This window comes from Sus scrofa, chromosome 15 (assembly GCF_054392235.1).
Source record: "Sus scrofa isolate SSC_HxYL_T2T_F1_AM1 chromosome 15, Sscrofa_HxYL_maternal_Yorkshire_Landrace_v2.0, whole genome shotgun sequence".
NCBI classification, from domain to species: Eukaryota; Metazoa; Chordata; class Mammalia; order Artiodactyla; family Suidae; genus Sus; species Sus scrofa.
Window position 1 is genome coordinate 117,653,224 of NC_139397.1, and position 27,701 is coordinate 117,680,924.

The window sequence follows — 27,701 nt, forward strand, 5'->3', positions numbered from 1 at the left end:
CAAGGTTGAAATTGATGTTCCACTGGGTTTCTTCCTTTCCCAGTTTGTTCTGTTCCTTCCTTCTTCCCAACCTCCTTTCAAATGCAAAAACTCCTGTGAGAGGCGGGTGATGAAACCCTTAGCACTTTAGTGTGAATGGATCTACTGGGTATTTTTCTGGATCTGGGAAGCATGAGGGGGAAGGGATAGGAGGAAGTAGAATGGCCATCTGGTGATTTTCTGTGAAAGTCTTCTTATTAAAAAATAGGCAAATTATAAGGTACGAATAATCAATGACAATATCAGCTCTGGGGAGCAAGATTAAAACCAGGCTGGACTTGAGTCTGGACTCCAATGTGCCTGTGTGACTGAGCAAATGTATTTTGACATCTCTGTGCCTCAGTATGCTCATCCGTAAAATAGGGATGAAAATAAAACAGCCTTTTAGGGTTGTAGGGAAGTTAAGTGAGGTAGGTATGTGAAGTGCTCAGCATAGTGCCTGCCTAACAAATAGCAATCACTCAGTTAATACCAGCACCTAAAATTCTGTTGTAGGCTGAGTGATGGTCTCTTAAGTATGTTCATGTCCTAATCCCCAGAACCTGTCAGTGTTTACATGGTATACAGAATTTTGCAGATGTGATTAAGTTAAGATTTTGAGAAGGGGAGATTACCCTGGATTATCAGGGTAGACCCACCGTAATCATACGGGTCCTTACAAGAGGGAGACAGAAAGATCAGAGTTAGTAGTTGCAGATACGACAAGAGAAGTGAGAAATTGGAGTGATGCAAGGAAGAAGTCGTGGGCCAAGGGATGCAGGCAGCTCCTAGAAGCAGAAAAGGCTGGAAATCAGATTCTCTTCTGAAGCCTAGAGAAGGGATAGGCCCTGCTGGTGCTTATATTTTAGACTTCTGATCTCTGGAGCTACAAATATGTGTTGTTTTAAGCTACCCAGTATGTGCTAACTTGTTACTGCAGCAAAGGATACTCATACAGGTGATTACCCAAGGTAGTCTGGACAGAGGTGCATAAAGGACTTAGGCATATGCCTGAGAAGAGGGAAAATTCAGTTTATTTTATTTTAAACCTCTAAAGCTAGGAACAAATTAAGGATGGCATAGAGAGAAATGCTTGCAGCCCAAGATCTAACATCACAAGGCATTTCCCTATATACAGGTGTTCAAGAAAAACCTGGGTAGTCTCTGGTAACAAAACTCAATTGGAGGAGATTTAGGATAAAGTCCAGCTCTCTTTTCTCAGTGGATACTTTCTGGCATGAATGTCTTCTACCTTCCTGTGGGTCCTCTCTATGGAAAGGTAAAGGAGCAGTAAGGAGCAGGAGCCTGGCAGCTTCGGTGGGGGTGGGAGGGGCAGAGACTTCAGAAGGTGCTTACCTACCCTGCCTGACATAATAGTTCATATATTTTGTGGTAGGAGATCAATATGTTTTTACAGATTTGACTTTTTCCCCTTATTTTATTCTTATTTAGAATTTAAAGCTTCCTACCTTTAATTTAACATCCATTCAGCAATCACTTATCAAACACCCACTCTGAGCCCTGTGCTGGGCAAAGTACAGGGAGACAGAGGTGAACAAAAGAAATTGTATGAAGAGAAAGCTTAAGGTCCAGGGGAAGAGCCAGATGAGTAACAAGTAACTACCATAAAATGTGATATGAATGGGAATCTGCAAACAGCGGTCACATATATATTTTAAGTCAAGAAATAACTCTAACTCTAAGGAAGCCCTTTATCCAGGATTTGAAGGAGGACTGAAAATTTACTAAGCAGGAAATTCTGGGGAGAAAACACGTGCAAAGTAATAAAGTCTCAAAGGGCATGATGTGTTCAGGGACCAGTTAGAATTAGAGGTGGGTTTGGGAGAGAAGGACATTAAAAACGGAAAGCTAGTCAGGGTCAGATTCTGGAAAGTCTTACATGTCATCCCACAGAAGGTAGATAATGAGGCAGAAACAGAAGACGCTGAAGAGTGAATGGATTTATGTTTGACTCTTGAATCTGATTTTGTCACCCATTAGTTGTGTAATACTGGGCAAGTTATTTAACTCGATTTCCTCATTAATAAAATACAGTGGCCAGTAAACATACAGAGAGATGTTCTTCCATGAAAATGCAATTTAAACAATGGGATTTCTCTTCTCCCAAACCATTGGGTTGGCAAAAATTAAAAGGATCGAAAACACGGTGTGCTGGCACAAATGAAGGGAAATGGATGTTCTTTAACATTATCAGGAGGACTGTAAATCCTTGCAACTTATTGGGGAAATATGTAGATTTTTTAAATATTCCCCGAAGGTTGCTACGTTCTCCCGCAGTTCCTATACTATCTCCTCTGGTTTCCTTTCCTATATACACATTTCTGAAATAGCTCCTTCGTAGAAGAACTCTCCTTCATTTACCTGGTTTGAGCCAGTTATCTTTTCCCTGGTAGGACCCTGGCTCAGGGCATAAAGCACTTGACCACGTGACAGGTTCTCAGTACACACAGATCCCTCCCTCCCTCCCTCCTTCCTCTAAGGATCTCAGGCTGCATTTTGAATGTTACTGAGAACTCTTGGGCTCTGTTTTGCTCCATAGAAAGATGAATCTGATGTCCTGTAAAAAGGACTTTCCACATGGGGGAAGGAGAAGAGAGTGACTTAACCCTGGGGCCCTGATCTGAAGGTCTTCTGGGGGATTCTCCTAGGACATGACAGGTGGTCGGTCATGGCATGGAGCAGACAGGGGTGTCTCCTGGTTCTGTGGCTTGACAAAACAAGAGATTACTTACTCTTAGTTGAAACAGGAACCAGGAAGAAGTGGAAGAAGAGAGAAGTACAGGGGCAGGAAATCTGAAGAAGAGGAAAGGGCTCACCTCCTATCTTTCACCTTCTGTTACTTTGTGAGAAAAGGAAAATGAGGGTGAGGATGTGGGAAGAAAACAAATAGACAAGAGCAAACTCAGAAAACTGCTGTGTGGAAATGCGGAGAGAAAGACAGACGAGGGGTCCAGCTTCCTGTGACTGTGTGGGAATGACCCCGCCTATTTCCACAGGCTGAGCATGATTAAACTACCAACCAGCCCTGTCTGTCTCTTCTCCTGGGATTCAGCTACATACTAAACATTTCCACTTGGAGGTCTCAAAAGAATCTCAAACTCAAAATATCCCATCCTGAACTCATCACATTCCCCTCTGATCTGGTCCATCTTCTGTATTCCCAACCTAGGCAACAGCACCAACAGCCACCCAGTTGCCCAGGCCAGAAACTCAGGAGCTCTTTTAGACACTTTCCCCATCCTGTACCCACTAATCAATTACTAAGTTATCTAGGTTCTATCTCCTAAACGTCTTTTAAAACTCATTTCCCTCCATCTCTCCCTTCATATCCTAGTTTGGCCTCCAGAATCTCTCTGTTGGATCAGTGTAATAGCCTCTAACCAGTATCTTCACTTCTTCCGTTTGAGTCCATTCTCAGACCACATTGTTGTCTGAATGATCCATCTAAAAGGTGAGTAGAAGTGTCTCATTCCTTGGCTGAATGTGTCAATGGCTTCCCTTTGTTCTAGTCTAAAGACATAACTTCTTAGTGCCAATAATTGTCCCTCTCTGACCTTCTTAGTCAACTAAAGTGGAGACCCTACCACCAGATTGCTGGTTTCAGGTCCTCCCTAGATGTGTGATCTTGTGGCCTTGATCTCTAAAGTGGGGATAATAACAGCGGCTACTTTGTAGGGTTGTAGTGAGACACTGGCCCAGATGAGAAACCCAGTGTTAGCTGTTACGTCTCCGGCTTCATTTCTTACCACCCTGCTTCCCTCTGCACAAGTCATACCGAACTCTTCCCTGCTTTCTCAGTCGTGCATATAGTTTCCTCTACCTACACATCCACTGCTTCCTCCTAATATTTCATTCTTCATTAAGAGCCTGTGGGACTTTCATACGCTGACTTATACTAAGAGTTCCGCTAGAAGGTCCCCCCTTTCCTTCACACTAAGCATTTATTAAATAATCAATGGTGGAATAAGTGAACAGTATTTAGTACACTTTATGGAAATTGCTTTTTTTTCTGGAAGTTCCCAGGTCAGGAATCAAACCCGAGCCACAGCAATGACAACACCAGATCCTTAACCCTCTAGGCCACCAGGGAACTCTGGAAATTGATTTTTCATACTTTCACCCACTGTAGAACACAATATGTATGAAAGTTATCTTGTTCAATGTTGAATTCTGATATCCAACAGGAAGTAGGGGTTAAATACATGTGTTGAAGGAATAAATACACTTGCCATCTTAGAGGAATACTGACTTTTGCAACCTACTTACACACTCAAATGGTTCTATTATGAATCATAATATTCTGCAAATTTTGCCAATTTACATGAGTTCTTTTTTTTTAATTTCATGTTCTCTCCAAGTTTCTTACTCTTCCAATAATCATCCTTAATTATCATATGTGTTGGATGATTTGAACTTCATGTGGCAAAATGTTTTTTTTTGGTGAACTTTAAACCTTCTCTCTGATCTTGCTAGTTCAGTGGACAGTAACAAGTTTTTATAGGTATACACAAAGTTACAAGCTAAAAGCAAGCCATAGTCCAACCTCCAATATATAACTTCAAGTGAACACAAACATTTCAATTATTCCCTTTATTCTTCATAACTTTTTTGTTTTTGTTTGTTTTTTAGGGCTACACCTGAAGTTCCCAGGCTAAGGGTCGAATTGGAGCCACAGCTGCTGACCAACACCACAGCCACAGCAACGCCAAGTCTGAGTTTCATCTGCGACCTATACCACACTAATGCCGGATCCTTAACCCACTGAGTGAGGCCAGGGATCAAACCTGCGTCCTCATGGACACTAGTCAGGTTTGTTTCCGCTGTACCATAATGGGAACTCCTCATAACTTTCTTTTGCTAATATCAGAGAAACTGCTTTCCAAGAAAAGACTGTCTTCACCTAACAGACCACATGATATCTTTTATTTAAGCATATTAGAACACCGATTAATCCTAATCTAAATTTTCTATCATCCAGGGTTTACTTTTTGCTTTACACTTGAGGAAAAGAGACAAAAGACAATAAAACAGGTTGGTTTTAGCAAAAAATACAAAACATTTGCAGCATACATTCTGGGGCAAGTACATATTAATGCATTAAAGTGAACATTAATTTTTTAAGAATGATGATTTAGCAATATGCCAAGTCATCAAAGAATTGATTCTTTCTCTCCCTCTATCTAAAAGGCAGAAGAATGGAATCATTTATTTTGCTTTTTCAATAAGCACTGAGGCAAAGGGGGTTGCCAGTTTCATCCTCAGTTACATAGAAAAATTTGATTTTACTCCATGTTATCTTTGTGAGTTGTGCCCTTATTATATTTTTTCTATTACTTTGAATGACGTCTTTGTGAAGAAATGCTTTTGATTTGCTGTAAAATATCACTCACTGAAGAAGCCCTTGGTATTCACTAAATAAATAAATGAATGAACACATGATATACATGAAGTTGGATCTGGCCCCTCTAGTAAGACATTTGTTTGACTCAACCCAATTCTGTAAATTTCATAAATGATAGTGAAATAGGTGACACTACGTCAAGACGTTTGGAAGGCTGATGGAGAGGAAAACAACCCAAAACCTTGAAAACAAAGCTGTTAAATATTACAAGCGCAGCCATGCCGTGCTAAACTCATTTTTCAGGACAGAAAAGCAGATTGTGGAATTATTCACGCCAAAGTAATCCTTGCTTAATTTAATCATCGAACTAGGTTTCCTAATATGGATATTTTCTTAGACTTCAATTTGTTACATAGCTAACTTATTTTCTAATAGACTATGTTGGTAATAAGAAAATGAATTACATGCTCTTGGCAGAGAGATGACAAGTTAGATCTGAATTTATCCCACACAAACTTGGTACCCTCTTTTAAATTCAATAAACTTGGGATACCTCTATAATGGATCAGATCTGAATGCCAATTATAAACAGATGGTAAGCCTCTGAACCCCGAACGCTGTAGAGAGTACAGGCCACACTGTGCTTTTATGGGGAACTGTCCACAGGCATCCTCAGGAAGAAAAGGTGGGCCAGCAAGTTTTGAACAAAGACCACTCAGCTTCCCATTTTAGGACCTTCTAAGTGCATAAATCTAGTTGGCTTAGCACAAGCAGAATTTACCACCCCAGTAAATTTAACACGCCATCCATTAGAGGACAGCGCCTCTCACAAGGAGCCAACATGCTGCCTTGAGACTCTGAATGATGAAATAGGAAAACAATGAAATGAGGTGTCTGATACCTGAAAAACCATTGGCCTTTCATTATCCACTGTCTCCAAACGAGAACCGAGAACCGGCGGGGAAAATTTCAACACAAGGAAAGCAACAGTTACTATTTCATCAACTCTCCCTTCACATCAGGGAGCTATTCGAAAATAATAATGCCTTTCAAGGATAGGAAACCTAATTATTAAGAGCATTAAACACTAAAAGATTGCCACCCTTCACACCGGCTGTCTCACTTGTCAAACATAAGTTCGTTTTTGACACTGATTTCTTAAATTTCCGCTGACTTGGCAATCCACAGCCACTTCTCACAAGCTCTGTAATGTCTTAAAGACTTCACAGCTAAGCAGTTAGAAAGGATTTGGGGTTTAATTCAGCTCACCGACCTGTTTAAGAGAATAACGGAAATAAAACAATTTTCAGCTAAAGGCCGGAGAAGGCCTCTCTCCTTCTGAAAGACTCTTTGTATCAATGCCATGAATCAAATGGTTTGTCTAAGTGGTTATTCTGTACCACCAGTGAAGGCCCAGCAATGTGGCAGTGAATCACATTTAATAACTTGTGGTTAGCTGTCATGAACACTTAATTTGATGTTGAACACAAACCCTGCAGGGGCAGAAGGGGGCTGGGGTGGGGAGAGGTGGGTTAGGAGTTGGGGTGAGGGGCGGGGCAGAGAAAGTTAAGATCTGCTGAGATACCCTGGATCCTTTCTCCCCTGAAGTGGAATCTGGGAAGGGTGGAGGTGGGTCCTGCCTGCTGGGGTTGCTGCTGCTGCTTTGCAGGGAGGCAGGAGAGTACTGGCTTTCCTGGGGTTCACTGTCCCCTTCAAGGTTTCCTGGGGTCCTATGCACACCCCATAAGGAAGGCTCACCCGGCCCTGCAGGAACATTGCAGTCCTTTCCAGCATGCTCTTGGAGGGCTGTCAGGCTGGCTAGAAGAATTCAAAGCGTTCCGGGAACCCACAAAAGATTTCTTGCAGCTTTTTAGCTGTCTGGCAGGCAGTGGAAACCCCTCTTGTGTCAACTGCTAAACACTGCTGTCCCTGTGTCCTAGATGGAATGCGTCAAAACTGGGGAATATCACAGCTTCACATGTTGGCCATGTGTGCTGGCGGCAGCGGGCTCCAGCCGCTTCAGACTTTCTAATTTGTCACCCGGGGAAAGCAGCTGTGTCAGGGAGTTGGAGGACTTGGGAGGTGACCACAGCAGACTCCCCGCAGGGCTTACCCACCGCGACCTGTGATGAGCCTCTCCCTTCTGGCAGACAGGGGTGGGGGCAGCGCGGGGATAGCAGTTGCGTGGCTGTGACCTCCCACCGCAGCGGTCTGCGACACGCCGCCCAGTGCCCACCACGACAGCACTCTGCTGGAAGGCTCTGTGTCACAATCTGTATCTCAAAAGCACTTGACATACATGATCTCATTCGTCCTCTGTCTGCTCACAATAGCTCCTTGAGCGACACAACCATTTCCTCTAGATTTCCTCACACTGGTGTGAGAATCTTTTTAATGCACCTCAAATGCTACTTTGCAATGATGTGAGTGCAGGAATACATCCTGATGATTCCAAATGGGTCTCTGCTCAGTACATCTGCCTCTGGGGGAAGGGGAATTTGACATAAACAACGACAACAACAACCAACCAAACAAAAAAACACCAACAAAAAACCAGGAACCCTGTCTTTGAAGTGTAAAGCAGCAAGTATGTTTTTAGGTAAGGTTGGTTTATTTTAAAGCAAAGCAAACTTCAATACACTTAAATAAACACTAATTAAGTTGTAACACCTCGGAAGGCATAAAGCACACCCTTAATGCTTTCAGACACTTTATCTTTTTCCTCCATCCACCCCTACCACCTCCCCTCACCCACCACGGGCACCAGGTGCATCACCCGGCTTTTGAATAAATTTGTTGGACAAAATTCCTCAAACTTAGTGGACAAGAAGATGTGAAAAATATAGTTCTCTATTGTATACGTTTTTAATTCATTTATATTGATGAGAAAAAAATATTTTAAAAAATAGCCTAAATCCGGGGAATAATAGTTGCCCAGGAAACACACCTAAAAAAGGAGACATGATCCATGAAATACACACAGGAAACTTCTGTATTCTAAACTGCAGCAGGTACATTCAAATCAAGAATTATGGCATCAAGTTCCTTGGAGCAAACTAGTCCCCACATTTAAAAAAAAAAAAAAAAGAAAAGAAAAGAAACAAACAAACAAGAAAAATCAACACTAAAAGGTGTAATCGTTTGTGTTCCCTTTAGAAAAGACACCAAAGTTATATAGAAATTAAAAGATTTTAAAGCTCAAAAAGTCCTCAATGGGCACTTCAATTAAATTATTTAAACATTTCATTGAAGTGAAAAATGCATTTCTTTTCATTAAAATCATGGAATAATTATTAAATTATGGGGAAACAGGCACAGGGAGTTTAGTGACTTGCATGAAACCCTCCAGCTGGCAAGGTAACCACAGGGCAAAGATCAGAATTTAACTGTACATCTATGATCCTGTCTTTGCTGCCTCTCTCAGCAACATCGATGCGAGGGGTAATCAGTTATGACAATTTTACAGGGTAGAAATTGAGACAAACACAGGTAAAAATCACTGAGCAAATTGATAACAGAATCACAAGGGTCTGAACGGCTAACTGTTCCACAAAAAACAATATGTCTTATTTTAAGAAGTGACTTTCTTAAACCATTTAAATGCTCAGAACATTATGGGTAGACCGAAAATATGCAGATAAACACATTAAAATAGTTTAAAATGATTTCCTTCTTTACTTACTTTCCAAGACCTGAACTCGGGATTTATGCTTCTCTTGAAAGAATTCCCAAGCTTGCTGTTCCAAGCTGCAGGACTAGGCCTGGCTTAGGGCCCTGGGGTTGCCAGCTGAAGACAAGAGGAAGGACAAGGACCCAGGCTCTGAAGGAGCCCAGAAGATCTTCCTGATGCTCCACTCAGTCTTCGGGATTTGGCTTCAGCAGAAAGGAAGCAAGTCCTGATTGCTCCAGGACCACAGTTTCTCCATGAACACACCAAGTTTATTAGTTTTGAAGCTGTTAATTTGACACTTGCCTTCTTAGAGTTTGCCTAAAAATAGAGCGTGGGGGAAGGGCAGGAAGGCAAAACTGAAAATGTCAAGGATTCTGACGAGGATGGCAAAAATCATGTCATTTATAACATTTCAGTCAACAGGCTTACTGCATGCCACATCTTCATAGAAATCCTATTATCAAAGCCACCAGACACTATATTTGCTTCCTAATTATAGACCCTGAGCTAACAGTTACTTTTTCTTCCCTATAATAACAACAACACTTTGTATTTATCTAGCGCCTTTCTTCCAACAAGCTCAAAATGCTTTGCAGACATTAACTCCTGAATCTCAGGCCTCTGGCGAGTGGCATCAGTAGTGTCTCTTAGTATTATGTATGTCTGGAGGATTGGTCATGGGGTACTTGAACATCTGGATTTCCAAAAGTGCCTTTCCTTGATTTTGTCATTTATAAGAATACAGCCAATGTACAGAAATGAGCCTCTGCTGAGCTGGTATGTGCTTAGTCTCTACAATTCGTGGTTGGAGAAAACAAGGCACAGAGCACCCAAGAACTAAAAAGAGTGACCCCGAAGGAGTCAAACTCTTGGGTTCACCAGCTAATGACAAAAATGCTCCCTCTATTTTTGCTTCTACTTGGTCAAGTCCTTCCCTGGACTTGCCACAAACTGGGAGAATTCTTGGGTCTGATGAAGTTTCCATTTTGGACATTTCTTTCTACCTTTGCTTCCTGATCAACACGTGTAAATATCTTTAGATAGCTGTTTACTAAGTCCAATCTTGAATTTAGCCAGAAGGATTTTGATCATATCCATGAGGCTATCCAATCATGAGCAACCCTTGGGGTGCTTAGGGCCCCCAGAACCAAGAAACAAACCATAGGCCTTCACCAAGGAGGTTAGGGGTTAGCTTTTAGACAGTTTAGTTAGAGGCCTGGGATTTTTACCTAACACTCTTACTGAAAGTTTCCAAATGGATTTTCTCAGTGGGCTCCTTTAAAAGTTAACTAAAACAAAATATAGGATTGCAGAATCTTGGAATTAGAAAAAACTTGGAGGCCTTCTAGAATTCCCTCCAATACTGCTGACATACCATCATTCAGCTGGTGCTTGAACATTTCCAGTTTTCAAGAAACTCCAATAACAGCCAATTTATTTCTTTAATAACTCTCATTGATAGAAACATCTTCATTATACAGGGCTGAAGTCATCTGCCCTATAACTTCATCTCATTCGAGCATCTTATTTTGCCCTTGAAAGAACCCAGCTTTTATCAATCACTCTTTCACACAATAGCTCAGCAAAAATTTAAGAAAACAATAATGGTCCCTTTAAGCTTTTTCTTTTGCTAGGTTAAACACACCATGTTTTTAATAGTTCTTTGAATGGCATATTTTCCAGATCCTTCACCTTCCTAGGTGCCATCCTCTGAGCCTCTCCTGTCAGTAGAATCCCTGAAACCTAGTCGTGTTCTGATGCGTACAGATCCCTATGGAACTACGTCTTCTATGATATGGTCCTCTGGGCCTCTAGTAATGTGGTGTAGGGTTTCATCATATTTTGCCAACCATAACATTCCCCTGGCCACTGTCCATTTGGAATTCAACTAAACTCCTGGGTCTTTTTTGCCTTAACTAAGAGTAAAGCAGGCCTCTTTCATTCTGTTCTTGAGAAGGTGGACTTTGAATCATTGGTCCCCATTAAAACTAATTTGGTTAGTTTCAAGCCTAGCATATTGAAATCTCTCTGGGTTTTATTGTGTCATGTTTGAATGCTGATGAACTTTTTTTGTGTGTGTGCTTTCAGTTGTTCATGAATATACAAAGGTCCACTGTGTCTCTGGTATTATCTTAGGTGAAAGCAATACAAAAATTAATAAGATAGCTTTTCCTCAAAGTAATCTAGAGAGGTGTAGAGATAGGGAGCGTGACACATGAAGCTGGAGAGGTAGGTTGGGGTCAGCTTGTGATAGCCATCACTAACTTCTTTAAGGAGATTGAACTTGGCCTGTTAGGCCCAAGGGAATTTTCAAGCCAAGGAATAAACCTAATCAGATATCCATGTTAGGAGAACATATCTGGCAGTAACTGGGATGATGGGTTGAAGGAAAGAACGCTGGAGCCAGAGAGGCCAATTAAGAGGTTATTGCAAGATTTCAGGTAAGAGCAGAAATACAGCAGGGGCAATGGGAGAGAAAGAGGTGAGGACAGAATTGAGAATTTTTAAGAGGTAGAATCAGCAAGATTATAAGACTGGTGAAATAAAAAGAATAAAGAAGAGAAAGAGGTCAAGCATCCTTTTAGGAGTTCAGTTTCAGGACAAGGTGTTATTTGCAGAGGTTAGAAAGCTTAAGAGAAGCAAAAACTACTCTAAGGAGAAATGGCTGTAATTGGAAGCTATAAGTTTGCAATTTTCTCCGATATTTCTCAGTAGCCTGGGATCATAATGAAAAAAAAAAAAAAAGAGAGAGAAGGCTGAATTATTCCAAATGTGGGGTATTAGTAGGTTGGATGTACCAGAAGAAAAAAGGACTAAGCTGTATTGTGTATAAAGGCTACCCCAGACACTGTCCAGGGGAGGAGGAAGCTGATATATTGCAGGGATAGAGAAGGACTGAGGCGTTGGAAATAGAAAGCAGTTTTGGTGGAAATTCAGAATTGGAAAGACCAAGGCTTATGAAATTGTGCTAGCCATCTAAGTCACTGAAGAAAATGAAGTTCTCAGTAGGACGTTCCTCAAAAGCTCTTCTTTGGGTTGACCTCAGGCCATTAATCAATGCCAGCTCTAATTGCATTTTACAATCACCAGAGGGACATTTCCTTGTCTTCTCCACAAGGCAATCATGTGTGGTTCATCAGACACTTTACTGATAATGTTCACTATGTTAAGAACGCTTTACTCAATAACTCAATAACAAGTGAAAAGTTCTTTATCATGAAGGTTCTTAGTGATCCTATGTTAGCACCTAGTAATCACTCCATTTTTTTCTTTGTCTCTTTGATCACCCACTCTTGAAACTGGGAAGCAACAATCAAATTTACCATTCTATGCTTTTCTCATTTCTGAAAATCAAGAACATATTTTTTTCCAGTTTTATTCTTTAAACAGTCTCTGCCCCTCTTTCGTCATGATTTCTTAAAAATCTACAGGTGTTTCTGATCTTAGAGGAAATGCTTTCCAAAAAGCCTACAGAAAGTAAATGCCAGAGAGGGTATGGATAAAAAGGAATCCTCCGACACTGTTGGTGGGAATGTAAATTTGTGCAGCCACTACAGAGAACACCACGCAGGTTTCTGAAAAACAATAACAACAATAAAAAAAAATAGAATTACCTTATGATCCAGCAATCCCACTCCTTGGAATATACCTGGAGAAAACTCTAATTCAAAAAAATACATGCACCCCAATGTTCATTGCAGCACAGTTTACAATGGCCAAGACATGGAAGCAACCTAAATGTCCACTGACAGATGAATAGATAAAGATATGGTATAAATATACAATAGAATATTACTCAGCCATCAAAAAGAATGAACTAATGCCATTTGCAGCAACATGGATGGACCTGGAGATTATCATACTAAGTGAAGTAAGTTGGATGGAGAAAGACAAATATACAGTACTACTTAAATGTGAAATCTAAAATATGATACAAATGAACTTACTTACAAAACAGAAATAGACTCATAGACGTAGAAAACAAACTTATGGTTAATAAAGGGAAAAGTAGAGAGAGAAAGTATATATTAGGAATTTTGGATTAACATATATAGTCTACTATATATAAAATAGATAACCAACAAGGATCTACTGTATAGCAGAGGGAACTCTACCCAATATTTTGCAGTTATCTATAGTAGGGAGTTCCCGCTGTGGCTCAGCCAGTTACAAACCTCCCTAGTATTCATGAGGGTGTAGGTTTGATCCCTGGTCTTGCTCAGTGGGTTAAGGATCCAGCATTGCCATCAGCTGTGGTGTGGGTTGCAAACAAGGCTCGGATCTGGTGTTCCTGTGGCTATGGTGTAGGCTGGCAGCTGCAGGTCAATTTGACCCCTCCCCTGAGAACTTCCATATGCTGTGGGTGCTGGCTAAAAAGCAAAACAAACAAACAAAAAACCTACAGTGTAAAAGAATCTGAAAAATGTACGTGTGTGCTATATTCATAACTGAATTATTTTGCTGTACATTTGAACCTAACACAATATCATAAGTCAACTGTATTTCAATTTTAAAAAGAAAAAAAAAGAAAGAATCTTTATAAAGATCCGCAGGCGTTTATGAGATCACATCATAAAATGTTACTTAAAGTTCTGAGCTGTGACTTACCTGGGCCTTGTGATGTGGACATATCATATTGATAGGCTCCAGGAATTCTCTTCTCTATTTTCTTAACAAAGCTTGCTCTACTCTTTCTAGTTTGAGGAAATCATTTTCCTTAGTAGACCAGATGGAGTCAACAGAGGAAATGAGGAGTTTTTCTTCTTATAGATCACTTTTCACATTATAAAATTTCCTAGGTTTTCCTTGTTTCCTTTCCTTTTGAAACCATAACTTGAATGATTTTTGTTGGTTTTTGTTATTATTGTTGTTGCTGTTGCACATCTCAGTTCCTGAAGGATTTTAGCTTTCCTGGATCTATTATTCTAACTCCTACTACTCTATTGCATATATATATATATATATATATATATATATATATATATATATATGTATGTATGTATGTATATGTGTATCTATATCTATATCTGTATCTATATATATCTATATAGATATCTCAGTGGGAAGTGTCTTAAGACAGGTTGCCTCAGAATCAGACCCTGAGGCAAGGTGTGTAAAAGAGATTCATCAACGAAGTAAACCTAGGAAAATACAGTGACAGAGGGGAGGAAGTAAGACAGCAAAGAGAAAGAAGTCAAGCAAGGATGCAATTCAAGCAGAGGCCTGGTCTCAGCCTTCCCTGCAGTGTGTGTTCCCAGTTGAAGCAAAGGAACTGGGCTTTCATAGTCCCATATAAGTCAATCGCTTTGCTAGGGCCTGTAGGGAGGGAGGGGTAGAAGGTGAGTGTGTGGGTTGCTCTGGCTGTCTGCATGGGAGCACACATGCACGCGCGCGTGCGCATTTGTGTTTGTGTGTGTGTGTGTGTGTATGCATGCAGTAGTTCAAGGGCAATCTTCTGAAGATAGTTGCAGGTGCCAGTTGGTAGAAGCAAAGGCACACAGAAACTGAAAAGGGAATCTGAGGGGATTTGTGTTCAATATCACAGTGTTCATGTATTATCAGTGTTTGATAATACTTATATTGCCATGTCAATATGTCAAACATTCTACTTTTATCTTTTTTACACTTCTCTTTGAAATCTAAGGCCATCAAAAGCTTCTTTGTGCAATTAAGTTGGTTTCCAAGGAGTTCCCGACATGGCGCAATGGTTAATGAATCTGACTAGGAACCATGAGGTTTCTAGTTCGATCCCTGGCCTTGCTCAGTGGGTTAAGGATCCAGCATTGCCGTGAGCTGTGGTGTAGGTTGCAGATGCAGCTCGGATCCCGCATTGCTGTGGCTCTGGCATAGGCCGGCAGCTACAGCTCCGATTCGACCCTTAGCCTGGGAATCTCCATATGCCACAGAAGCAGCCCTAGAAAAGGCAAAAAAAAAAAAAAAAAAAAAAGTTGGTTTCCAAAATGTCTCTCTTTTCTGTGACATGATCATTTGTGTCTGTATCATCAAAATTCTGCCCCCCCCCCCCTTTTGGCTGCATCTGTGGCATGCCAAAGTTCCTAGGCCAGGGATCAAACCTGCATCACAGCAGTTACAATGCTGAATCCTTAACCTGCTGGGCCACCAGGAAACTCCCAGAATTCCTCCTTTGGAATTCGCTGGTTTCCTGAGTTGTCTGCTCCTGTGCAGCCTGGGGTACCTCGCCCTCCTGAGTTGCTCACACCGGAGACCTGCTGTCATTCTTGAATCCTCTCCATGAGCATCTCATGCCTACACATTCACATTTACTCAAAAGTCACCCATCTCTGTCTATCAAACTATGTCTCAAATCCATCTACTTCCTTACATTCCATCTACTGCCTGTGTGAGTCATCTTCACCTCTTGCTTATATTCTTTCAAAAGCTTTCCAGTTGTCCTCCAGACTTTCACATTTGTGTCTAGTCCACTTTCCACATGGTAGTGAAATTATCTCCTTAAAACATCAGGCAGTCCATGTCACCCCATGTTTAAACATTCAAGGTGTGTAGAATGAAGTCCACTCCTTCCCATGGTTTATGAAGCTGCTGCTGGCAACTCCAGCCTTGCCCAAAGCCCCTTGCCACCTTGTTCACTGCACTTCTGCTGTGGATTACTATATTTCTGACCTCAGTGATTTTTCTCCTTAGCGTTTCTCTGTCCAGAATGTTCTCCCTTCCATTCATTGCTTGGCTACTTCCTACAGAGTCTTCAGATCTCAAAGCCCTTTTTTGACCCAGGGAAAGTCAGTCCTCTGTCTTGCTATTCTCTGTCTAATATGCCCAGCACAATGGGAAGAGAAGCTATGGCAAGGCTGCTATTTTCCTAAATGGTATTTACCACAGCTTGTAATTAAATATGCATCTATGTCTTCCTTCCTTAGGATCTGTCTCCCCTGTTGACTATAAGATTCATAAGGGTTAAGGAATGCATCTATATATTCCTTGGTGTATAGTCAATAGTAGTTGTTGAATAATGCATAAGTTCATATTTTTAAGAATCGTTGTGTAATCTGTCTTCCCATGTTGAGTACACAGACTTGAGTTGCAAAATAACAGTTTTTAATTATAAAACAGCCACCACCGTATGAAGAAAAGGTATGATAAGGTGGCAGTGAGACCCTCACAGAGACCTGGACCAGGTCTTCTCATGTGAGGCGGCTCTTATTGCTACAAAGAAGTTCTTGGGGCATAAAATACCCTTAAAAGAGCAATAGCATAGAACAAGGGTGTTATGGGCTGAATTGCTGAATTCTTATGTTGAAGTCTTAGCCCCCAGTAACCTCAGGATATGATTGCATCTGAAAATGGGGTCTTCATGGAGGTAATTAAGTTAAAAAAGAGGTCTTTAGGGTGGGACCTAATCCAATATGATGTGCTTATAAGAAAAGGAGATTAGGACATAGACTCATGTGAAGGAAAGACCATGTGAAGACACAGGAAGAAGACAGCTGTCTACAAGCCAAGGAGAGAGGCCTCAGAGGAAACCAACTGGATATGCTGATCTCAGACTTCTAGCCTCCAAAACTGTGAAAAAATAAGTTTCTGTTGTTTAAGCCACCCAGTCTGCGGTACTTTGTTATGGCAGCTCCAACTGACTGAGGCACTTAAGGAAGTAATATCAGAGGTTATTTCCTGTTGTAGCTGAGAGCCCAACCAGCATGGGTTCACTCTACACCAGAGCACACTGAAAGGTCCAGGATTTGCTCCACCTTGGGGAGTTGAGGTGGAGCCACAGCCCAGAGGACTCCCTCTTACCTATATACACCACAGGAAAAGTGGGTGTGGGTGTGGATGTGAGGCCTCATTGCAGGTCCACTGAAGGGTAGATATTACCACTCCACAGGTCACTTCAAGGATTAAGGCAACATGACAATTACAGTCAGAATTCTAATTTGGGAGGTAAAAGTGGGTTTCACCTCTGCACTTACACTTCAGCCTCTTCTCACTATGCCCACTCAAATAAGTTAAATTCTGAGCATCAATCTCTGTAGGCGGGAATCTCCACGTATGATTCACAAGGAAACTTATTAGTTTTCACTCATATGAGTACATCTGCAATCAACAATGAAGTGGGTATATACATGACACTGGTCCCCAAAAGTTTCCATATCTGGGATCCTCAGAGTCCCCACATATTTTAAAGTCTGACTTAGTTTGTCTATTACTTTGCAGTATCACCCTTAAAATGCATTGCACTGAGTTAACACATTTTCTGCCTTTTAAGTGCTAAAACTCCAGGAGGAGGCGCGAGTGTGTGTATGCGTGTGTGTGTTTATCTATATTTGGTCAAACTCTTAGTTTGTCATTTTAGGATAAAGATTCTCTTCTAATCTTTTTGATATATGAATAAGTGAGCTTAATATTTCATAGATTTTGACTCAGGTTAAAGAAGACTTTTGTATGTATTTCTTTAGCTCAGACCTTGGGCTTTGGTCCAGCATATTCTAATCATTCATTAAAATGGTAGCAAAGTTTTATGAGAAGGCCAAATTGGGCATAAAAAGGAGAAGTGGAATAAAATTGAGCGAAAGAAAGTACAGAATACATAATGGGTAAAAATCTACTTTAAAAGATGGAGTTCCTTTGTGGCAGGGGGTTAAGGGTTAAGCAGCTCAGATCACTGCTGTGGCACAGGTTCGATTTCTGGCCTGGAACTTTCCACATATTATAGGTGTGGTCAAAAAAGAAAAGAAAAAGAAAAAGAAAAATCCAGATCATGGTGACCATTAAGCTAGGTGGACGATTAGAGAACCCTCACTTATTCAAGAAGTTGGGGGTTTAAATGAGTTATTACACTCACTACCTTTTTGCATGTTTTAGAAAGCATGTATATTTTCAATGGCTTAGAGAATTTGGGATAACAGTGAAAACACACTTTTTGTACTGAATCCCAATATCTAGATATGAGGTTTCTGTAATAAAGCCTATTTTGTACTTATAACTCATTAAATGTGTCTTAAAACCTGGTCCCTGTGCACACATAGAAGCCATTGTGAGTGACCCAGTCCAAGCAGCTGCTTTTGTAGGTAGAGGAGAGAGAATCCTACTTTGAAAGCTTCCAAACTTTCCAGGTTTTCACAGACATTAATTTTCCCATGGCATCTGCTGAAACCTAAGATACTGCTATTAGAGATGAATCCCCACCTAAAATACTAACACTCTTTAGGAAGAATAATGTATACATTTCCATATTACTATTAACACTAAAGAGTTCATTTAATCTCCCTCAAATCTTTATCCATGCCAGCGATCTGATTCCCATTGAGACAGAAGAATGTGAAGGCATTTCAGATGGTGTTCCTGCATGGAGGAGCTGGGACAGCCACAGCAGTCAAGGGACACAATCTGTGGGCTCCACGCTGAGCACACGTGCTCAGTTCATCACTGGGTCCAGCATCAAGTCAGCACCTGCCCATCACCAGGGCATTTGCATCTGAGACAGGACAGTGAGCAGCAGCTGCGGGAGGGGAGAACTGAGCAGGAAGATAGTAACTGCAGGGCACTGGACTTAGAGTCCAGGGCAGTTCAGTCCTCTCTCTGCCCGTTGCCAGCTCTGTGACCCTGGGCAATTCTGCAACTTCTCTAGGCTATGTTTTTCTACAGCTCCAAAATAGGGTAAAATAATTGTGGCTTCTTATCTGAGATTGGTTTCCCCCAGAGACAGACTGAGATTTGTATGTTGGGTAGGGATGGCCCTCAGGAACAAGAGCAGGAGGGAGGCAGGCTTGGGCAGTGAGAGAAGGTAAACTGTGATGAAGTTTCAACAGCAGTTTCAGGTGACCCTGCAGGGACCTCTTGATGAGTTGAGCTCTTCAGAATTGTCCTGTATTGAGGAGTTCCCATTGTGGCTCAGCAGGTTAAGAACCAGACATAATGTCCATGAGGATGTGGGTTTGATCCCTGGCTTTGCTCAGTGGGTTAAGGATCCAGTGTTGCCGTGAGCTGTGGTGGAGGGCACAGACCCAGCTCAGATCTGGTGTTCCTGAGGCTGCAGCTCTGATTAGACTCCTAGCCTGGGAACTTCCATATGCTGCAGGTGCAGCACTAAAAAGAAAAAAAAAATTGTTCTGCATTGAGACAAAGGGGCAGGTGTCTACACCGCAACACCAACCAGGCACTGTATGTAGACTGGTCTCCCTGCCTCTGCCCCATGCAGCCTCCCAAGAGGCAGCTTCCTTCAGACGAGAGCAGGCTTTGGGAGGACTCAGCTGAAGCCATCAGTCAGCATTAACAACAGCAGCTGGGAGAATAAGAGGCCCCCTGGAGGGGAGGAGGTTGGGCAGCACCCAACATCTCCTGCATGAACCCCTGTGCCACCCAGATGCACTTACTTTGTAAGTACAGCTCATCTGCAATTCTGGTTAGTCTCTCCTCCTGGAAAAACTGCCAATGGGAGGGTTAGTGGATGAAATACAGCCCCCATCCTTGCCACTGGTCCTAAGGCTCTACTGGACACTCGTCTCACCCTCCTGTTCTACTACACAGCCTAGATTCTCTTCACCCGATCAGCTCTGCTGGTCTAAGTGGTTTACGTGGTAGAGGGACCCAGACACTCCTTCCTGAGTGGGTCTGAGCCCCTGGTCCCTGTGCTCTTCTCTGGCTTTGGCTGTCTCCCATGACCCCTTATAGTCAAAGCTGTGGAACTGAGTACCAAGAGATGACCCGATGGATCACCCGAGTCCCATGAACTCTTCCCTATTGTATAGCAGCTTCATTACTTCTTCTGAAAATTAAATTATACCTGCCAGACCATGACTTCTTTCTTCAACTTTGGCATTCATAGCCTAAAGTGACCACATAGCAGCTATAACTTAGAGGTGAAAGGAGCTCTTGCTGGAAATCCCATTGGAGGCATTCCCTCTCTGGGAATCAGGGCCTCTAGGTCCCCAAGCCTAGAACTGCAGAAATGGGACTACTGATGTTGGTCCGGTTTGCCTGGGTCCTAGAGCTCCTTCAGTGTCTAGTCTCCTTGCACCTTTAGCAGGTCTAGTATGTCCTTGGTCAGGTTATGTGATGGTGTGTTCCTAATTATTGTCAGCAGCTAAGAATGGAGTTGGGAGTAAATCTTTTTTTTTTTTTTTTCTTCATTGACAGCAATGCCAGATCTGAAATGCATCTTCAACCTATACCACAGCTTGTGGCAATGCCAGATCCTTAACTCACTGAGCAAGGCCAGGGATCAAACCCACATCCTCATGAATACTAACTGGGTTCTTAACCAACCGAGCCACAATGGGAACACCCTTTTTTGGCGGTCTTTTTTGTCTTTCTAGGGAGTAAATCTTAAAGTGAGGGAACGTTTTATTCCATGGCAGAGGACTCTGCACTACCTTCAGACAAGGGGATGGGGGTGCTAGCCTTTAGTGATAAAGAGTTGGCTTTTGTTTCACCTTGTGCCAAGGTACAGGGATATCTGGGGTTTCAGAGTGCTTTCGTGTACACACCCAGATATCCCTATCCTAGCTCACAGGGTCCTTCCCGTCCCATCCAGGGCTCTGACTTTGGCATAGCTAACTTGCTGGAGGGCTGACAATTCAAAATTCTCTGGTGCTCAAAATGTCCTTGTAATTAATAATTAAGTCTAGGGATTGATCCTCAGCATTTTCTGCTCTCTGGCTGCAGGAGAGGACTGTTCTTTCTCATGCTTCTGAGAAAGCCCTCTGAATTTACAATTTGCTTTAAATTGTGATTAATCACCCTAACTTTTTCATTATCTTCTCTATCACATTGATCACACTCCACAAAAGCAACCTCATTCTGCTGTCTTTATAATGACTTCTTTTCCTAAAACTCTGAGACGTTGCACCTACCAATGCAATCCTTTCCTTCTGTACCTCACCCCAGTTCAGTCAGTTAAAGTTTTAACAACTGCATGGCCACAACCTGCTAGGGACTGCCCACATTCCATCGCTATCAGGGGTTGAGACCTGTCAGAAGACCTAGTTCCTAAATCCCATTTTTTTTTTTTTCTTTTTCTAGGGCCACACCCGCAGCATGTGGAGGTTCCCAGGCTAGGGGTCCAATCGGAGCTGTAGCGGCCAGCCTACGCCAGAGCCACTGCAACGCAGGATCCGAGAAGCATCTGTGACCTACACCACAGCTCACAGCAACGCCAGATCCTTAACCCACTGAGCAGGGCCAGGGATCAAACCCGCAACCTCATGGTTCCTAGTCGGGTTCGTTAACTACTGAACCACGACGGGAACTCCCTAAATCCCATTTTAGAGATGAGTTTCTGGGAATACTCTTGGCACCAAGGTCTTAAGTTGAGTTCCCAAGGAAGCAGACTCTGAGATGGAGCTTTGTATACAGGATTCCAATGGATGTATTCTTGGGAACAGTATGTATGGGGAGGATAGAGGGAGAATAGGATTGAGCAGAGGGGAAAACTGAAGTGTAGTGAAGTGGCAGTAGAGGCTCCAGCTGATCCTCTGAGGGACCTCAGGTCTGGAATGGCCTTTGAGAGTTGTTTGAGTTGAGGTGAGGGGGCGGGACTTTTGTTGCTCCCTTACTGACCAAGGTGTCTTTGGATTTGGGTGGTCCTTGGGGCAGAGACATAGACTTGTGTACAGCAGCTCCCTTGCCTAAAGGCAATTGCTGGGGAAGGACTATGAGCCATCAGCAGGCATAATCCTAATAGCTGGGAGAAAAAGAACCTCAGTCCTATAGGTGGGGGTGGGGAGGGAAATCTGGGGTGTAACTTGCCACATTATATCTACCAATGCTGTTCTGAAAATTTATTAAGATTATGAATGTAGATGGGCTTTAAATTTGTTCAACACTTTATAAATCTAGGTTATTTTTATCACTTCACAATTTTGACATGGGTGACATGGGTTGGCCCAAGCACAGAATCAGCTGCCATGGTCAGTAAGGCAAGATTTCTTTAAGTCATCTACTATTCCGTATTTTAGTCAAGTCATTGGCCTTCCAAGAGTCCATCATCTTATTTTAAGGCTCCAAATTCTTGGTAGGTTTTAGAAAAATCTTGCCAGTATCCTGCATGTATGAAGGGTTCGCCTTTGACTTCATTTTTTCCATTCAAGATATTTTCTTTGGTGGGAAGTTTAGAAGATCTGAAGGGTTAAATACTAGTATCATTGCAAAGTTGAAACAGAACCATAAGTTTAATATTATTTTAAAGTTAAAACGATTTAACATGACACCAAGCTTGAGTTAACATTCTACACGGTTGTGGAGATATTAGGGTTTAAACAGATGTCAGCAATTTTTTTACCAAACGGAAATTGAGTTCTACAGATGGTGGAGACTGAGGAGTTCAAAGTGTTGTATAAAAAATGTACACTTGAGGGAAGAGTAATCATCTTTATATCTCAAGTTTGAAGACGCCCTTTTGGTGATGAAGATAATTTTCAAACCAATCAGACAGAAATCTATTTACCTTTTACTTCCATATTATACTTTTTACTTCTTCTGCTACATTTTCTAATTATGGAAGGTATTTGTTCAGTAATATAGGATTTCTCTTTTTCCAATTCCCACCCTTCTTCTACCTAACTTTTCCACTAGCATCAGCCTTATCACATTCTCCACAGCCACAGGCCATGGTGTCATAAAAATCATCTTCACCTAGATTTTTATTATTTTCTATATATGATTTGACTTCTTTTAGAAAGTCGTGATTTTCATGTGTTTACTTAATGAAGATGCTTCGCCATGTAAGTGAAGATTTTTAAGGTTATAAGAAAATATTCAGGTATGTGAGTTTTATCCATTATCACCAGTTCTTTTAGTTGTGTAATTTGCACTCAAAGGCACAACATTTTCTGGAGTTTCTTGGCCTTGGTGCAGTGGGTTAAGAATCTGACTGCAGTGGCTTGGGTCGCTGTGGAGACGTAGGTTTGATCCCCAGCCCAGCGCAGTGGTTGAAAGATCCAGTGTTGCTTCAGCTGCAGCACAGTTTGCAGCTGTGGCTTGGATTCGATCCCTGGCCTGAGAAATTCCATATACCGCAGGTGCAGCCATAACAAAAAAATTTTTTCTAAGTATAAAATTTTCCATAAGTGATAAAACAAAAATCCGTATTTGTAAGTGAGAGAATGTAAAAATAACATTATCTGAAATTACCACCTCCTGTCTTCACCCAAACAAGCCAGTTTTTTTTTCAAATGTACAATCAATTTTGTGTACTTTAAACACTAATTGCTAGAGCAGCTTGAGAAAATGCATCACAAAATTTCATTCAAACAGGGAGGAGACTCATGACACTGAAAAGAGGATGAGGAAGTTTCTGAAATACACTACAGATGCCATGTGCAATCCAGGGCCCATCCATTCAGATGTAGGCTGGTTTCTAGCCTTGCTGCCTGAGACCTGGGGGCGGGGGGTGGGGGGGAAGGTGTTCTAATACAAACTACAGACCTGGAGAATATCTGCTCTAGTTCCAACAAAAAGAATACTGGAGAATGTCTACTATATTCCTTCCTTCCTTCCTTCCTTCCTTCCTTCCTTCCTTCCTTCCTTCCTTCCATCTTTTCCAGGGCCACCCCTGCCACATATGGAGGTTCCCAGGCTAGGGGTCAAATCAGAGCTGTAGCCATCAGCCTACGCCACAGCCACAGCAACGCAAGATCAGAGTCTCGTCTGCAACCTACACCATGGCTCACAGCAATGCTGGATCTTTAACCTACTGAGGGAGGCCAGGGATGGAATCACATCCTCATGGATACTAGTCAGGTTTGTTACCGCTGAACCATGACGGGAACTCCTCTACTACATTTCTAAGAAGAGAAATTTGGGGTCTGAAAGGTCTATGTCTAAAGACTGCCACTGGCCTCTCAATTGTCTTACCTTCAGATGCTACAATTCTCATGTATGATTGCCCAGTACTCTCTCTGGCATCCTCTTTTGAGTAGATTCGGGAAGAACTTTCAGAGTCAGGAAGGAGTTGAGGTCATCTTCAGTGAATTCCTCTTTCAGCAACTCCCAGGGGGACCCCATCTCACTTTGCCAGTGTCTAGCTCCGTTCCTGTCACCTTGAGTCTTCTCTCTCCAGCGTGGTGCTATCTTACTGCCTCTAGAGAATACTCCTGGCTGCTCCCTACCAGTGATCTCCCTTCCACAGGAGATCTTGCTTCCCTCCTCCCATTTTCTTTTGAAAATCACAAAAGTGGGAGTTCCCGTCGTGGTGCAATGGAAACGAATCCGACTAGGAACCATGAGGTTGTGGGTTCAATCCCTGGCCTCTCTCAGTGGGTTAAGGATCTGGCATTGCTGTGAGCTATAGTGTAGGTTGCAGATGCGGCTTGGATCTGGCATTGCTGTGGCTGTGGTGTAGGCCGGTAGCAACAGCTCTGACTGGACCCCTAGCCTGGGAACTCCATATGCCACAAGTGCAGCCCTAAAAAGACAAAAAGACATAAAAAAAAAAATCACAAGATGAGGACTAGACCCTGTGTCGATAACTCTTCTCCTTTGCCATCACCATCCCTACAATGACGCCACCACCTTTTATTTCCCTCACTCTGATGTCTCTATTCCTTACAATGACCCCACAAAGTGGAGTTTTACCTCAACTTTCTGATGAGAAAAATGAGACTCAAAAAATTAATTAACTTGATTAATGCCACAAAGCTAATAAATGACAGCACTTAGACTGGATTTGATATGTCTCCCAGCACCACACTGTCCACACTATAGCATACTGCCTTCTGAAATAAAGAGGGGATTCTTACCCATTACAGGGATGGCTGTCATGAAAGGCTGTGACTAAGGTGGCAGGCGTTCAGTCCCACCACAATTCTTACATAACCCTAATGTGGCCGCATCAGGCCAGGTAGAGAAAAAGGACATGTGACTGCAGACCTGTGAAACTGAAGATTTCCAAGGAGCTGAGGGGAGAGCAGAACTTCTCAAATAGTACTGCTGCTATTAATGTCTCCCCAAACTAGGGCCTGAATTTACCAGGCCAATAAGTAGGCTTACCCAAGAACAGACCAGAGTTCTCCTGGCTGTCCTGGAGGAGCCTCTGGGCGGCTGTCAGTCGCTTTGACCTGAAAAGTGATGTGAGATTCCAAAACTTCTCAATGTGCCAGCACTATTGATCCTCATAACAATAGGATTTAAAAGATAATAGATCACTTTAATATCTGGACTTCCCATTTAGATGCCACTAGGCCAGAACTATTAGGATCTATGATTTTTTCCTGTCCTACTGTTAAAAGGATCAGCAGTGCCCTCCTATTAAGAGATTCTGAAACCTTCTTTTATTCAGCCCACTAAGTGGCGGATATCTGTTCTCTATATGAATACCTTACTGCTGCTTTAGCCTTTATATTAAACCTATTTTGAAAGCATAGCCCAAAGCCATTCCTGCCACTGGCTTCTTTCTCTTTCTCTTTGCTCTTTCTTTGAGCTACGAACTGTGCACATCAATAGCTGCTCTGAAAGCTTTGATGCTTCTTTGGCAATAACTTCAGTCTTGCTGCATTTACCACAGAACTGCAGTGACTGTCTCATGTGGAGAAGCATATTTGTGGTTGATAAAATCCTAGTTCAATGGGGGAAAAAGTGAATTGATGATATTGAATGTTTTTATAACTGTCACTTTTCTAAAAGACAAAAGAGAATAATTTTGGTTTCTTCATCTATTCCACATATACACTGATTTTTAATTACAATCAAACATTGTTAAAGGAAATCCAAGTGAAACCAGGGGGAAAATTATAACTATGGTTTAGTACACTGGGTTCCAGTTGGTCTGGGGTCAGGGGGAGTTGGCGGGCACTTTCAGGCTTTTAGATTTGTGCAATATTTGATTATGTATACAATTACTCCAAAGGTATTCTGCTCAGTATAATTACCTGGAGGATACTATGTGGCATGTGAGGTACTGTAACCTCCTTCTGCAGTCGGAATTCTGAGAAATGCAAATCCCACTACCCTCTACCTGAAAGCATGGTTTAATTCTATCACAGCCTGTTTTCTTACCCTGAAGATTTTTCTAGAGGACTAACTTTGCCTTTGTAACTCACTGTCCTTCTTCCCAGAGGCAATGTGATGGTGGTTTTGTGCAGGGACTCAGGGGCAAACAAAACTTGTTTCAGATCAAGGCTTAATCACTTAGCCAGTTTTATTAGCCTGCGGGGCTAGTTTAATCTATCTCAGCTTCCTCATCTGTAAAACGGGCATAAAATGAGGATCAAATGCAATACTGACGACACAATAAACAATAAAAGTTAGTTGCCATGGTCACCAGGGCCATAAAAGTCCTTAGTGGAACTGTGGGGACAGGCCATAAGTGTTCGAAGAGGCTCATTTGCCATGGGAGAAGCAGTCTGATGGATATTAGACAAATCTCTAAAGATGTGGAACCTGCTTCTGGGAATGGTTTCTAGAAATGGTTTCCACTTCTTCTGAATGACCAGGATGGTTCCAGACCTTCCAAGTCCTGGCAGTCCAAACTGAAGCCATGAGTCTTTGACTATGTGAATGATTTTAAAACTAGATTCAAGCTTTTGTTTTTTTTTTGTTTTTTTTTTTTTTTTGTCTTTTGTCTTTTTTTGTTGTTGTTATTGTTGCTATTTCTTGGGCCGCTCCCGCAGCATATGGAGGTTCCCAGGCTAGGGGTTGAATCGGAGCTGTAGCCACCGGCCTACGCCAGAGCCACAGCAACGCAGGATCCGAGCCGCGTCTGCAACCTACACCACAGCTCACGGCAACGCCGGATCGTTAACCCACTGAACAAGGGCAGGGACCGAACCCACAACCTCATGGTTCCTAGTCGGATTTGTTAACCACTGCGCCACCACGGGAACTCCAAGCTTTCGTTTTTTACATTAGCATTCTTCCTTTTGAGATGATGTATCCTTTTGGGGATTCCTAGACGATGGTGATAAAAACAGCTGCTTTCACGAAATACTTTTAAAAAATGAAATAATCCCATGAAGTTGGAGGTGGTTGGGGAAGAAAGGGATGCTTGCTTGAGAAGAGAATTAGTGGTTGACTCAGAGCTCTGCTGTTGCTTCTCTATCAAGGATCTTTAATTTGATTATTACATCGACACCACAGTGTCTTGATGGGCAGTCCTCTGAATCACTTGAGGGAGGGTGCTTGTCAAAAATTCTGATGCCAGAGCCCCGGCCCGGACTTTCAGGGTCAGAATCTCCGGGGTCTGCATCTTAACCAGACCTCTAGGTGATCCTCATGCACACCCAAGTGTGAGAACTTCCGATAGAGAACACAACTGAACCTATTAATATCACTACTAATGTTATTTCAGCTTCAAGCACTTCTCACTTTGTTTTGAGAAGAAGAAAGGGATGATGAATACTTACAAGTATGTATTCGTTCATGGGCTACAGGCCTTCCACTTTCACTTTTCTGTAAAATGGGATCCACAAGAGCTACTGAACTCTTTTTCATGTTAGAATGAATAAATGTTTAGTAGGTGTTTGGGGTTGTCTACTAAGAGGTAGTATAAATGTGCCGAGCATTATTATAGGAGAAATATGTAGATGAGGTTGACATATGTGTGCCCCCAATTCCCATTTGCCATAATTTAAGAAAATAGGTACCGAAGTGGTGCCAGTGGATCTTAGCGCTAAGTTACTGTTTTGGCTCTGTAAAGGGAGGGCATGCTTAACCCAGGGGAGCTATAAAACATCAGTTGAGTAT

At 42.1% G+C, this 27,701-nt stretch overlaps 1 protein-coding gene across 3 annotated transcripts in view; it reads right to left on the reverse strand.

Annotated features, from left to right (window-relative positions):
- FTCDNL1 (formiminotransferase cyclodeaminase N-terminal like) overlaps positions 1-27,701 on the reverse strand; it is a 387,434-nt gene that overhangs the window by 121,115 nt on the left and 238,618 nt on the right. The window contains exon 10 of one of the 3 annotated variants that reach the window (XR_014830080.1): positions 10,479-12,625. The exons of 1 other annotated variant lie outside the window; for it this stretch is intronic. The gene's annotated coding sequence lies outside the window, so the exon portion shown is untranslated. Of the gene's footprint in view, positions 1-10,478; positions 12,626-27,701 lie in introns of those variants that run through there. One more of the 3 variants, XR_014830076.1, reaches the window with a different exon arrangement.